The 13386-nt window shown below is 42.2% G+C and overlaps 1 pseudogene; it reads left to right on the top strand.

Moving 5' to 3' along the window:
• Nucleotides 1–322: 322 nt before the first annotated feature.
• Nucleotides 323–12826, top strand: LOC128563284 (26S proteasome non-ATPase regulatory subunit 10-like; annotated as a pseudogene).
• The last annotated feature ends 560 nt before the right edge of the window (nt 12827–13386 follow it).

Genomic DNA, 13386 nt, shown 5'->3' with positions numbered 1-13386 from the left:
AATAGATTCAAGAGGGCGGCGCCTGTGGCTCAGTCGGTAAGGCGCCGGCCCCATATACCAAGCGTGGCGGGTTCAAACCCGGCCCCGGCCAAACTGCAACCAAATAGCTGGGCATTGTGGCGGGCGCCTATAGTCCCAGCTGCTCGGGAGGCTGAGGCAGGAGAATCGCTTAAGCCCAGGAGTTGGAGGTTGCTGTGAGCTGTGTGAGGCCACGGCACTCTACAAAGGGCCATAAAGTGAGACTCTGTCTCTGCAAAAAAAAAAAAAGAAATAGATTCAAGGAAATAGTGCAGAAATTCCTGAGCGGTCTCAGTCAAGGCCCATGTTGCAAAAACACGCTTTCTGTAAACAGCATTCTGTTCTCAGTAATAAGGCGGATTCCTTCAAAGAACTGAAGACTGTGATGGTGTTCTCCTCACCAGTGGGAACAGAGGGACTATCCTCTGAGTCCCCAGAAAGGCCACTGCAGCAGGAATCCAGTCACCACTCAGGTCTGTCACTCAAGGGCTAAGCCAGTTCCTAGAATATCAACCAGCAGAAACTGAGAGCTCCATTTTTATCAGCCTTCGTTTACATTAAAACTTTTTATTTTTGTAACAATTTGAACCATTTCAGAGTATTCCCATCTATGATTTAATTTCACTATAAAATAGCAACAACCAAAGTGCAACATGAAAATAGGCATAAATCAAAATATCTGCGTGTGCAAACAGCTGAGGGAAGCCTGCTGGGGACCACAGTGTCCACCATGGTGTCACTGGTCAGATCAAGACTCCTCGCAATGCGCAGGTGCAGACAGGTCCTTTTCAGGGGCCATGTTAGTGGTATGAGGCCAGGGATTCCTGCAAATTTTGATGAATTGTCAGGATTCTGGTTTAATGTTGCCAGGATGTTTTTGTTGGTCATGGCTTTTTTTTGTTGCCATTTGACTTTTACTTGAATAAGTCTCAAAGATAGTCTCAAAGACATACTGCATACAGGGAGGGTGGTGAAGTTCTGAATCCGAAATTTTAAAGGGTTGCGTGAGTATCTTCTGTTCACTCGGTTAGCATTCCTCTGACTCCAGAGACACCCCATAGCAAATAGAACTAATTTTTTTTTCATTCAGTGGACAAATAGACACCATCTTATAAATCCTGGAAAGGAAATGCTTAAAGATTGTTTACATTTGTTTTTCAGGCCGAGGTGACAGCGGTGTGTGCCTGGATACAGTTAAGTCCAAGTACTGTTCTGGAAAAGAGCAGTTGCCTGAGGACACCTGCTCCGGATCCCTCACGGCCTTGATGGTGAGGTTCTTATCATCAAGTCAAGATTTTCTCAGTCCTTTGGGCCATACGGTCAAGATGGTAGCTCAGAAAAGACCAGCTATGACTTTGCAATGCAACCAGTGCTACTCGCATTGGAGAAGTAGAGTGAAAAAGTTTGCCATCATTAAGGAAAACAGAGCCAGAGGAGGAGTGGTCTAAGAAGCAGGAGAGCTCTGCTTAGAGAGTGTCTCTGCCCAGTACAATTAGCTTCATGAGCAGGATATCCAGCCACTCTGTCCCATCACAGTAGAACTCCATCCCACATTCTGAAATGGGCTGTTTTTGTCATCTCTGATCCACATAAATTATGGAGTTCACAAGTAATATCTAATTTATGTTTTATTTTATCCTGTGACTTAGAGTTAAGGTGATATCTTGGTCCCAGTATAAGCACAATTTTAGCTTTGCAAAGAGAAAGGAAGAGAGGAAAAAAGAAATGAGAATAAGAGGAGACTGTTTCTCTATGAGTAGTTAATTTACGACTCCAGGCAGGAGCTCTACGCTCCAGAGCTCTGATGCACACCAGCAGAGCCTTGGTGGGTAAAGATGGGGAGTGGGAAGGTGCCTCACCGTAAGTCATAATCCTGTTATCACAGAGGGAACCAGCAAGGAGCTATTTTTTGTTGCAGTTGGGGAACCTGAGTGTGTCATATCAGGAACAAGGAGAATCCAAAGCTTCACTGTCTTTCTCTCTCTTTCATAAATCAGGGAGAAAGATAGACGTCTGAAGCTGGTTGAGTGTAACAAAATTCTGGTCACTCTGGGGATCACTACTGTGTCAGGACTACTAAAATTTATGGCTAGAAATTAGAGGTGGAATAAGGAAAATGCCAGAAGGAGGTAGTTGTGTGCTCTAATAATGAATGCTCAAGGGCCTGCACACACATGTGTATATATCAAAATGTGCCAGGGCAGTGGAAATCCAGTGGAGTCCTGGACAGGTGAAGAAATGGGTCCCCAGGGGCCACAGAGAAACATGGTGAAGTTGAAAGATTACACAAAGGGAATGTCTGCTGCTTCAACCATTTTCATTAACCTGTATAAGGGGAATGATTTGAACATGAGTAAGAATAAAAGGAATGGTTCCTGATGTGCCTGATTCAGGAGTGAAGAGGACCAGCAAGAGTGTCAGTCGGAAGGAGAACAAGGCTGTTGGCATCTTCCCTTCAAGGCTTCCAGCCAGTGCTTGTGAGGCAGTCCGTTCAGAATTACTCAGTGACAAAAAAATGAGGATTGCCACAGCAGCAGGCTGAGCCACCACGGGAAAGGCAACGAGGTGCCAGATGGGACTCCTATCAGCCCAGGTAGGTCACCTGTGGCCGTGTGCTCCAAGGCGCTGCCAAGGTGACATCGGTCTGTGCCTGGATACAGTTAAGTCCAAGGACTGTTCTGGAAAAGAGCAGTTGCCTGAGGACACCTGCTCCGGATCCCTCATGGCCTTGATGGTGAGGTTCTTATCACCTGGAAGTGTTTGTCTACACACCACATGGCTGTCCTTCTGTCCAGCGGCAGCAGATGCCCACCCCTCCAGAGCAACCAGAAGGGTCGATTAGCTATTTGACTCACAGCCTGGGACTTTCAACCTAATTGATAAGACGGACAAACGCAGAGAGATGGACTTTGGAATTTGAGAGAATTGCCATGAGTGAAAAAAATAAATAAATAAATCAATATGTACAGACAGTGTGAATCATTCAGGAGTAGTTTGAGAAAAGAGAATTCAGCCTATTTTCTTTTCTCTCTCTTTTTTTCTTTTTTTTTTTTGAGACAAAGCCTCACTATGTTTCCCTCGGTAGAGTGCAGTGGCGTCATAGCTCGCAGCAACCTCAAAATCTTGGGCTTAAGTGATTCTCTTGCCTCAGCCTCCCAAGTAGCTGGGACTACAGGCACCCACCACAATCCGGCTATTTTTTGTTGCAGTTGTAATTTCTGTATAGCTGGCCCGGGCTGGTTCGAACCCGCCAGCCTCGATGTATATGGCTGGTGCCATAACCACTGCGCTACGGGCACCGAGCCAAGCCTATTTTCTTATTTCTGTTCCCTATTGGTAGTTATTTACCTAGACAAATCTACAAGTCCCCCCTGCAGAATGAGCATGTGGCGGGTACAGCCACCCAGTTGTCCTTGTAATGTCCAAGTGTTTGACCAAAAACTATACGGAGTCAGAATAAGACAATGAGCCACTCCCCACTTCTGTGACTCGTCGCCTCGGGGTGTTGCTGTCTTTGTCCACCCCGCTGCTCTGGGTGCTGGGCATTCCAACTGCAGGTGGAATCCTGCCCTCCCTGGGCTCACCATCTTACTGCAGACACACAAAGGACCCAGTATAGGCTTCTCTTTAGTTCTCCCTGCTATCCTGGGCATTGAGCCAGAATCAATCCCTTAGCCAAGAGACAGACAGCGTGGAGAGAAAGATTCCCAAACCTTCTTTCTGCTAGTGGACTTCTCAATCAACACATCCAATGGTAATACTTTGTTAAATGTATATGACTAAGCTCATTATGTCCATCTTTCTAAAACTGCTAAGATGCTCATTGCTCCCAACTCAATTGATCCAATTATCATTGCCTTTTTCTCTCTTCTTGTTGATCCCAAACCAAAACATGGAAGTCACCCTCAAACTCCCTTACCTCTTTCATCTTCGACAATGAAATAATCACTAAAATCTGCTTTTGCAACCTTTGAAAGACATTCTTGATCTATCCTTCCTCTCCATTCCTCTGCCATTGCCTTAGTTTTTGTTCTAATTCCCTCTCGCTTGGACCTTTACAGTAGGCAAGTGGAATTCGTGCTAGCTATCCCTGGGCTCAGATCCATCCTCTTTTGTCACTTAAGATATCTTTCTAAAATAGGAAGTTGACCATTCAAACTGGCTTAAAAATCTTTCCATGATGCCTTATTTCCCGCAGATGAAATTCAAACTCTTCTATGTAGCATATACACATAAACTTTAGTAATCTGTACTCTGATGAATTTTGCAGACCTGTGCACGCATATTCTGGAGCCAGATCTAACTAGCCTTCCCTGAGCACCATGCTCTTCATCAGTCTGTAATGCCCATACCTCCCTTTTCTCTAGGGAAGTTCCTCATCAAGGCAGAACTCTGTACAACCTTCTCCCTAAAGCCTTTCCTTATCCCTGCACTTCCTGCCCTGTCCTCACTCTGACCACAGCACATAATCATAATACACCATTTACCACGTACACTTAAACTGCTTGCACATCTCTTCCACATCACGTTGTGAGTTACGTGAAGATAAGCTATCTTTTGTATTTTCTTTGTATTTCTAGCATCTAGCACCATGCCCCATGTCTAAGAAGCTCTCATTTGAGGCCAGGTGTGGTGGCTCATACCTGTAATCCCCACTTGGGAGGCCAATGTGGGTAGATTGCCTGAGGTCCCAGGGGCCAGACCAGCCTGAACAAAAGCAAGACCCCATCTCTAAAAATAGCCGGGCTTTGTGGTGGGCACCTATAGTCCCAGCTACTTGGGGGGCTGAGGCAAGAGAATCACTTAAGCCCAAGAGTTTGAAGTTGCTGTGAGCTGTGACACTACAGCACTCTACTGAGGGCGATAAAGTGAAACTCTGTCTCAAAAAAAATAAAGTTCTCATTAACCAACAGCTGAGTGAGTGCCGATCTTCATCTTCAAGGTTCTGCAACATTCAGCAGTCCTTTTAGAATTCTCCAAGCATTTGTTTTCCAAAGCATTTTTCTCTTCTTATTCCCCATACCTCTCTAGACCATCCTCTTTGCAGGTCACCTAATCATTTCTAGTCTATGTTTTTCCTTTAGTGTTGACACTTCAGTAAAATCGGTTTCTGTTTCTTCCTTCTTGCCCCTGTACCCTTCCTTCCCTGGATGGCAAATCGAGACCTTTGTCTGTAAACATAGTCTGTGATGTCACCAGCTTTACTGTCGGCCAGAATCAACCATCCCTGAAATGACCCCCTTCTAATGTTGCCTCCTCAGAACAGTGGTATTTTTCCAGCAAGGAGGTATGTTTTCAGCTTCCATGGCACAAGGAATATTTTTATGTTTTTACGTATTCTAGATTGAATCAATGATGAGCTTTATGTCATCAATGAGGAATCAATGAATCAAAGATTGAAGAGATTTCCAGGCCATAGTAACCATGAAAACAAACAATAGTCTGTTTATAACAGAACAAAAGAGAAATCAGTGTGGGATTAAGAGAATTGAGATAGAAATTAAACATAGTCACCTCTATTTTCTATTTCTATATAGGAAGACACTCGTGGTGATTCCCTGTGACATCACAATTCTTACAATGACAACTCCACTCTAAAATGTAAATTCCACTGCCGAGGCATCACTTAACTGATGTCTAGAGTCCAAATATGTGGAAATTGCTCAAATCTGTGCTTTGGAGACACCCCACTGGGAAGGCAGTAGCACATGGGAATTCTCCATCTCCGGAAAAGGCAGGCTTGGCTGCCCTTCCCTATTTGTCTTCACAGGATTAGAGAAGACAGGAACCATGTTCACCCATCACCCTGTTCACAGCACAATCATCTTACTTTGTTTAGCTTTGTCCTTGAGTTCAGGCTTGGGCCTTAAAAAGGAGAATTTTATGATCTGAATTTTATGATCTGAAAGGATGTCTGAAAATTTTATGGTCTGAAAATTCTGTTTTTTCCCCAATGGAGAAAACACAATTTACCAAAAGTTCTAATATTTTAGTGCATGCCTTTGCATCTGTTTTAAAGCAACCTGCTTCCCCCTAACTACATATCTTAAAGATTAAAGACAATCCCTGAGTCCCCTCTTAGACTTACCATAAATTGTGCCCATCCCTGGCTGTACAGCTATCAGAGAGTTGATATAGTACATGATGAAATTCCTTAATGTCCACTTCAAGTGACCTATCTTCTCTTCCTGGATGTCTTTTGACCTCAACTTTGCCCCAGAGCATTATTCTGAAATGTGATATTATATTATCATTCATGTTCTACAAAGCTGTGAAAAAATAATTCCCTACAGTAACTCTCTAGCACTCATGTCCTAACTCTCTGTCTCTCTTGAGCTGTCCAGTCAGACACTGTTGGCTGCCTACACAACATTTATCCCCCCACAACTTCCTTAGAAACTCAAATGGGGGGAAATTTCTGCCCTTCCACATGGGCATCTCCTGAGGTCAATCTGCCCTTCCTCCTAGTACTGACGGGTTAGAAACAGACATATGATACCCTCCTGGCAAGGGAAAGTCTGCTGGGAGTGAGAATGGTTCCTCGGGAAGGTGCTTCACTGAGAAAAAGACACATGCATACATGTCTTCTTATTTCTCTGGACGCTGCCTGTGATCTGACATTTGTTTTGAGATGTGCCAACAAGATGACAGACATCAGTAAACATAAACCTCACAACCTTTTAGCAATTTATGTGACAGGTACCTACCTATTTAATATTACATTATTAATGTCTTTGATTAGGACTAGCTACTATGAAGGTAAGAAATTAATGCAAATGGAAGATTTAATTTCAATTTATAGAATACAAATAGGCCTAGTTGTGTCTGTAGGCTTGAAACAAATGACAAGGAGCAGTGATAGATCCTCCAGTCTTCACGTCCTAAAGCACGGTGCTGGGTGTGGGGAAGAACCAGGTTCCGCTTCCAACCTCACAAAACATCCACTCCTCTAGCTCTGCCATGTAGGTAAAAATTAGATAATGGGGTACAAAAATCCCAGGCATGTAACTAGAAGGTCAAGACCTAAAGCCTTACAGCTATGGTGGACAAACTAGGACTGCAGAGCCTGGTTTTCTCACTGTGGGGCAAAGAATTGAACCCACTGATCAAGAAGTCCCTTAGGTTTCAGTGCTTTTCTTTCTCCTGCCTGATTGCTCTAAGACTTTAAGTACTATATTGAATGACAGTGGTGGCAGTGGATATCCTTGTCCTAGTTCTCAGAGGAGTGGCTTTTACTCTTTCCCCATTCTGTATGATGTTAGCTGTGAAGTTGTCATATATAGACTTTGTTAGTCAATGGATGTTTCTTCTATGCCTAATTTGTTGAGAGTTTTTATCATGAAAGGATGTTGAATTTTATCATATAGCTTTTTATTTTGGAAAAGAGAAAGTCAAATTGTCCCTCTTTTTGGATGACATGACTTTATGGGGAGAAAAACCTATAGGCTCCACCAAAAACTCTTAGTACTTACGAATGAATTCAGTAAAGTTGCAGGATATAAAAATCATCATACAAAAATCAGTAGCATTTCTATACATCAATAATAAACTAGCTGAAAAAAATCAAGAAAGCAATCCTATATGCAATAGCTATGAAAAATGTCCTAGGAATAAATTTGATCAAAAATGTAATTTAACCAAGAAGGTAAAAAACATCTATAAGGAAAACTACAAAACACTGATGAAAGAAATAGAAGAAGATACAAATAAATGGAAAGACATCTCACGGCTCAAAAGAATTAATACTGTTAAAATAGCCACAATACCCAAGCAAGCTACAGATTCAAGGCAGTCCCTATCAAAATACCAATAATATTCTTTACAGAAAATTTTTAAATAATCCTAATATTTGTACTGAATCACAGAAGACCCTGAATGGCCAAAGCAATCCCAAGCAAAAAGTACAAAGCTAATGGCATCGCATTACCTGACCTCAAAACATAATGCAAAGGTATAGCAACCAAAATAGCAGGTTCTTGGTATAAAAACAGACACATAGTCTAGGGCAGCAGTTCTCAACCTTCGGGTTGGACCCACAGGAACCGAATTAAAGAGTTACAGCATTAGGAAGGTTGAGAACCACTGGTCTAGGGGAAGGGAACAGAGAACCCAGAAATATATCTAAATATTCTTGGGTGGCTGTGGTCCCAGCTACTCTGGAGGCTGAGACAAGAGAATCACCTACGCCCAGGAGCTGGAAGTTGCTGTGAGCTATGAAGCTATGGCACTCTACAGAGGGTGACAAAGTGAGACTCTGTCTCTAAAAAAAAATAAAAAATAAATATTTATAGCTAACTAATTTCCTACAAAGGTAACAAGAACACGCACTTGGTATGTATGTTCTTGTATGAAGATAGAAAAGGATACCCTCTTCAACAAAATAGACCCCTATATATCACCACACATAAAAAATCAATTTAAAAATTGACTAATGGCCTGGTGTGGTGGCTCACACCTATAATTCAAGCACTCTGCAAAGTCAAGGCAGGTGGATTGCTTGAGCTCAGGCATTCAAGACCAGCTTGAGCAAAAGCAAGACCCCATCTCTACTAAAAACAGAAAAACTGAGGCAAGACGATTGCTTGAGCCCAAGAGGTTGAGGTTGCTGTGAGCTATGACAGCATAGCACTCTACTCAGGGAGCCAGAGTAAGACTCTGTCTCAAAAAAAAAAAATGCACTAAATATTTAAATGTAAGACCTGAGACTACAAAAAGTACTAGAAGAAAACACAGGAGAAATGCTTCAAGATTTTGATCTGGACGAAGATGTTATGGCTAAGACCTTAAAAGCTTAGGCAGCAAAAGCAAAATAGACAATGTGTACTATATTAAACTAAAAACTTCAGCACAGCAAAGGAAACAATCAACAGAGTGAAAAGAAAATATGTAGAAAGGGAGAAAATATCTATAAACTATTCATCCAATAAGGGAGAAATATTCTTGAATATACAAGAAACTCAAACAACTTAACAACAAAAGAAAACAAATAATCTCATTAAGAAGTGGGTAAAGGATCTGAACCGACATTTCTGTAAAGAAGATACACAAATAGCCAACAAATGTGTGAAAAGTATTTAATGTCACTAATCATCATGGAATATAAATTGTAACCACCATGTAATATCATTTTACAGCCATATAATTAATGGCTATTATAAAAAAAACATACAAAAGTAATAGATGTTGTTGAGAATACAAAGAAAAGGAAACTCTTATACACTATTGGTGGGAATGTAAATTAGTACAACCATTATGGTAACAATTTGGAAATTTCTCAAAAAAACTAAAACTAAAACCTCTAAACAATCCAGCATTCCTATTTCTGGGCATTTATCCCAAGGAAATGAGCATATCAAAGGGCATATCATATCCCAACTAATGCACCCTTAATGGCACAAATCCACCTGTGCATATCAAAGCATATCAACACCCGTGCTCACGTGTTTACTGCAGCAATATTCACTATAGCCGAGATATGGAATCAACCTAAGTGTTCATCAATGAACTAATGGATAAAGAGAATTTCATGTATACACACGTGATGAAATACTACACAGTCATTCAAAAATGAAATCCTGTCGTTTGTAACAATGTGGATGGAACTGGGAGTCATTATGCTAAGGGAAATAAGCCAGCCACAGAAAGACAAATATGTTGTTCTCACTCACATGCAGGAGCTAAAAAAGCTGATTATGTAGAGGTAGAGAGTAGAATGACAGTCACCAGAGGAGAGGAAGGCTAGCAAGGAGGGGTTGAAGAGAGATTGGCTAATGGATACGAGTTTGTGTTTAGACAGGCGGAGTAAAGTTCTAGTGTTCAAATAGCACAGTAGGGTGATGATAGTTAACCATAATATATTGTGTATTTTAAAATAGTTAGAAGAAAAGATTTAAAATGTTCCCAACACAAAGAAATCATAAATGGTCAAGATGATAGGGAAAAGCCTTCAGCTGTAGAATCCTTCCACTCTGCAGTGTGTTGATGAATGCTCCACATTGCAGAAAATGACGTCCTGACCTAAGATATCAGAGGCACCGGAAGTATGAGGAAGGGACTCCCTAATTGTCAGGACAACTTTAGAGCATCTCATTCTTTTACTTTTAAGTGGATAAAAGACTAAATGAAATTTGCACCTCCTTGTGCCCCCCTGCCTCATAAATCTCCCTTCCTTCCAGGCCCTGCTGACTCCAGGCTCTCCAGCAGTGCCTAGCAAGGGGACAGAGACCAGACTATACCAGGCTCAGAACAGGGGGCAGCCTGGGCATTTCAATCACCCAAATCCATCTCTAAGTTGTTGATGCTGGGGCACAGCAGAAAGGCAGATTCTGCGTTTCCCTACAGAGGTTAACTCTGAAGGCTCCAGGGACCTTCTCTGTTCATTTAGTGACTGTCCTCAAAAGAAATCTGTAGCCCTTCTGATGGTTAATTTTATACGTCAACCTGGCTAACTTGTAACATCCAGTTTTTGGTCAAACACCAGTCTGGATGTTGCCTTGAAGGTATTTGATGTGGTTAACATTGAAATCAGTGGATTGTGAATAAAGTAGACTATTCTCCGTAGTGTGGTGGCTTCAACCAATCAGTCGAAAGCTTAAGAGAAAAGACAGAGGTCCCCCAAGGAAGGAGGAACTCTGCCCTTAGACTGCCTTCAAACCAAGACTGCTAACTCATCTCTTCCCTGGGTCTCCAGTCTGAGGGCCTGGAGTATTGATTTGGATTTGGGGTTGCCAACCTCCATGATTGCGTGTGTCAATTCCTTAAAAGAAATCCCCTGCTGGGTGTCCAGACACATGTTCATACGCACACATACACACATGCGCGTTCTATTGGTTCTGTTTCTCTGAAGAATCCCAACTAATGCACCCTTAATGGCACCAATCCAAAGCTTCCTAAAACCTCGGGAGAGAATCATAGTACCAGCAGATCTGTGGGAGCTCTGGCGCTTCACCTGGCTTACGTACTTCCCTCAGCAAGTGGAGACTCTGTAAGGATTCATGGGAATTCCAAGATAGCCCCAGAGTGACCACGTGATTACAATGGGAAGAGTAGGAAATTTGTTTTTATGTCAAATTAACTTTTCGTGTATGTTGATATACTAAAGCTGCTTCCCTTTTTTGTTTCTTTGCTGGTCTTGTCTGAAACACCCATTTTGTTTCTCTGTTCTGTTGCAAGGAACAAGTCTTCATTTTCTATAGAACCTTCCTAGCTGGGCTCAGTGTTTTGCCTGGTGGTTGGCACTCCTTTTTATCTTTTCCCTTGCTGTCGTATTAACAGATATGTATATAAAATAAATACATGAATTTGAAGACTCTAGTACAAAGCTGATTCTATTGTTTAGAGCACCATCAAAAATAACAAGTGAAATAAATCAACTTCATTCATTCTTTTCTGGATTGAAGTGGAAAATGTATTACAAGAGGATCTAGTTAGAGATGCTCCAAGAAAGATTCAGGAAATATTCCCACATACCTGCTAATTAATATTCCTGTAATTTTTTCTAATGTTCTGCAAAATGCAATTGAAATGGGAGGTCCACGTAAGACAATGACAATAAATTTGAATCACAGCATCCAAATTAAGTCAACACGACAATAGCTGGAAGCTGTTGACTAGTTTATTTGGCTGAACTAATTTCTTGGACTATAACAAAATGAGTCAACATGAATAGATATGCCCAAGCAATCTATCTGATGGATACATTCATATTGAGAGCATCTGTGCTGACTTAAGAGGATTCCACATTTGGGTCTTTAAAATATATTCTCCAGATCTTTTATCCACCACTAAAAGCAAAGCAAAAAAAATGGCAAATACAGTATGACTTCTGGACACCTGACTCTACAAAAATGACCTAAGGAGGAAATTAAAGTTTAGAGCTTTTCAGGTCCTTGAGTTCATTCTTCTATCTATAAAGGTGTTGGGCAGGAGAAGTTTCTGAGTTAAGCTAATACCAGGAAACCCTGGAGATAATAACTTTCTCAACCTCCTTCCCAGATGGACTAAATTAGAATCTTCAGAAAGCGAGTTCCAGAACATGGGTTTCATAAAGGTTGCCTGGCAATTCTGAGGCCATTGGCCCTGAGACCATTAATCTAATGATTGCTCCATCTAAATGTATTGTTTTAATTCTTTCCACAATACCTGGATACTCTTAGGAACTCAAACAACTGAGATTAAAGAGGAGGAACTGATTTTATTTTATGCTCCGTATTTAATAGGGTTAAAAATATTTTCTTTCAGAGGTGGGCATTACCTGAGCTCGCAGAGATCCTGGGAAAGCGAAGTGGAGGTTTGTGTGTCTAACTTGACGGTCTGCAACCTGGCCTATGGCGGGAAGCTGGAGGAGTTGAAGGAGAGAGTCCTGGCCAATAAGTCCCTGCCCACTAGGACTGACCAGGACAGCAGAACTGCCTTGCACTGGGCACGCTCAGCCGGGCATACAGATGTTGTTGGATTCTTGTTGCAGCTTGGTGCGCCAGTGAACGATAAAGATGACGCAGGCTGGTCTCCTCTTCATAGTGCTGCTTCTGCTGGCCGGGAGGAGATTGTGAGAGCCCTTCTGGGAAAAGGCGCTCAAGTGAATGCTGCCAACCAGAATGGCTGTACTCCCCTCCATTACACAGCTTCCAAACACAGGCTTGAGATTGCTGTCATGTTACTGGATGGTGGGCCAATCCAGATGCCAAGGACCATTATGAGGCTATAGCAATGCATGGGGCAGCAGCCAAGGGGAACCTGAAGATGGTTCTGTGCTTCAGGGCATCCACAGACATCCCAGACACTGAGGGTAACACTCCTCTACACTTAGCGTGTAATGAGGAGAGAGTGGAAGAAGCAAAGCTGCTGGAGTCCCAAGGAGCAAGTATTTACATGGAGAAAAAAGAGGAAAAGGGCGTCGCCTGTGGCTCAAGGAGTAGGACGCCGGTCCCATATGCCGGAGGTGGCGGGTTCAAACCCAGCCCTGGCCAAAAACCAAAAAAAAAGAAAAAAGAGGAAAAGACACCCCTGTAAGTGGCCAAAGGCGGCCTGGCTTTAATACTCAAAAGAACGGTAGAAGGTTAAGCAGCTTGGATCTGTTCTTAACTTTGTATGTTTTATGGTTGTCCCCAGTGCCCTGGAAACTAATGTTCTTGTGCGTAAAGCATCGTTTATGAATGATGAAGTTTTCTCACCTACAAAGCCTTATAAACATGTTAACTATCATTCCTGCTGAGGTACTTGTTCTAAGCTTGTCACTTGCTTTCCAGGCATTGAATAACCCTTGAGACTATTCTGCTGTTATCACTCAGAATTCTGTATTAAATCTTGGTTAATTTTGAGTATGGGATTCTGTGGCTGTCATGAGTCTTCAGCACCCTCCCATGCACC

The sequence above is a fragment of the Nycticebus coucang genome, chromosome 13 (genome assembly GCF_027406575.1).
Source record: "Nycticebus coucang isolate mNycCou1 chromosome 13, mNycCou1.pri, whole genome shotgun sequence".
Lineage (NCBI taxonomy): Eukaryota > Metazoa > Chordata > Mammalia > Primates > Lorisidae > Nycticebus > Nycticebus coucang.
Note: the sequence above shows the minus strand (reverse complement) of the source record. Positions and strands in the feature narration are given on the sequence as shown.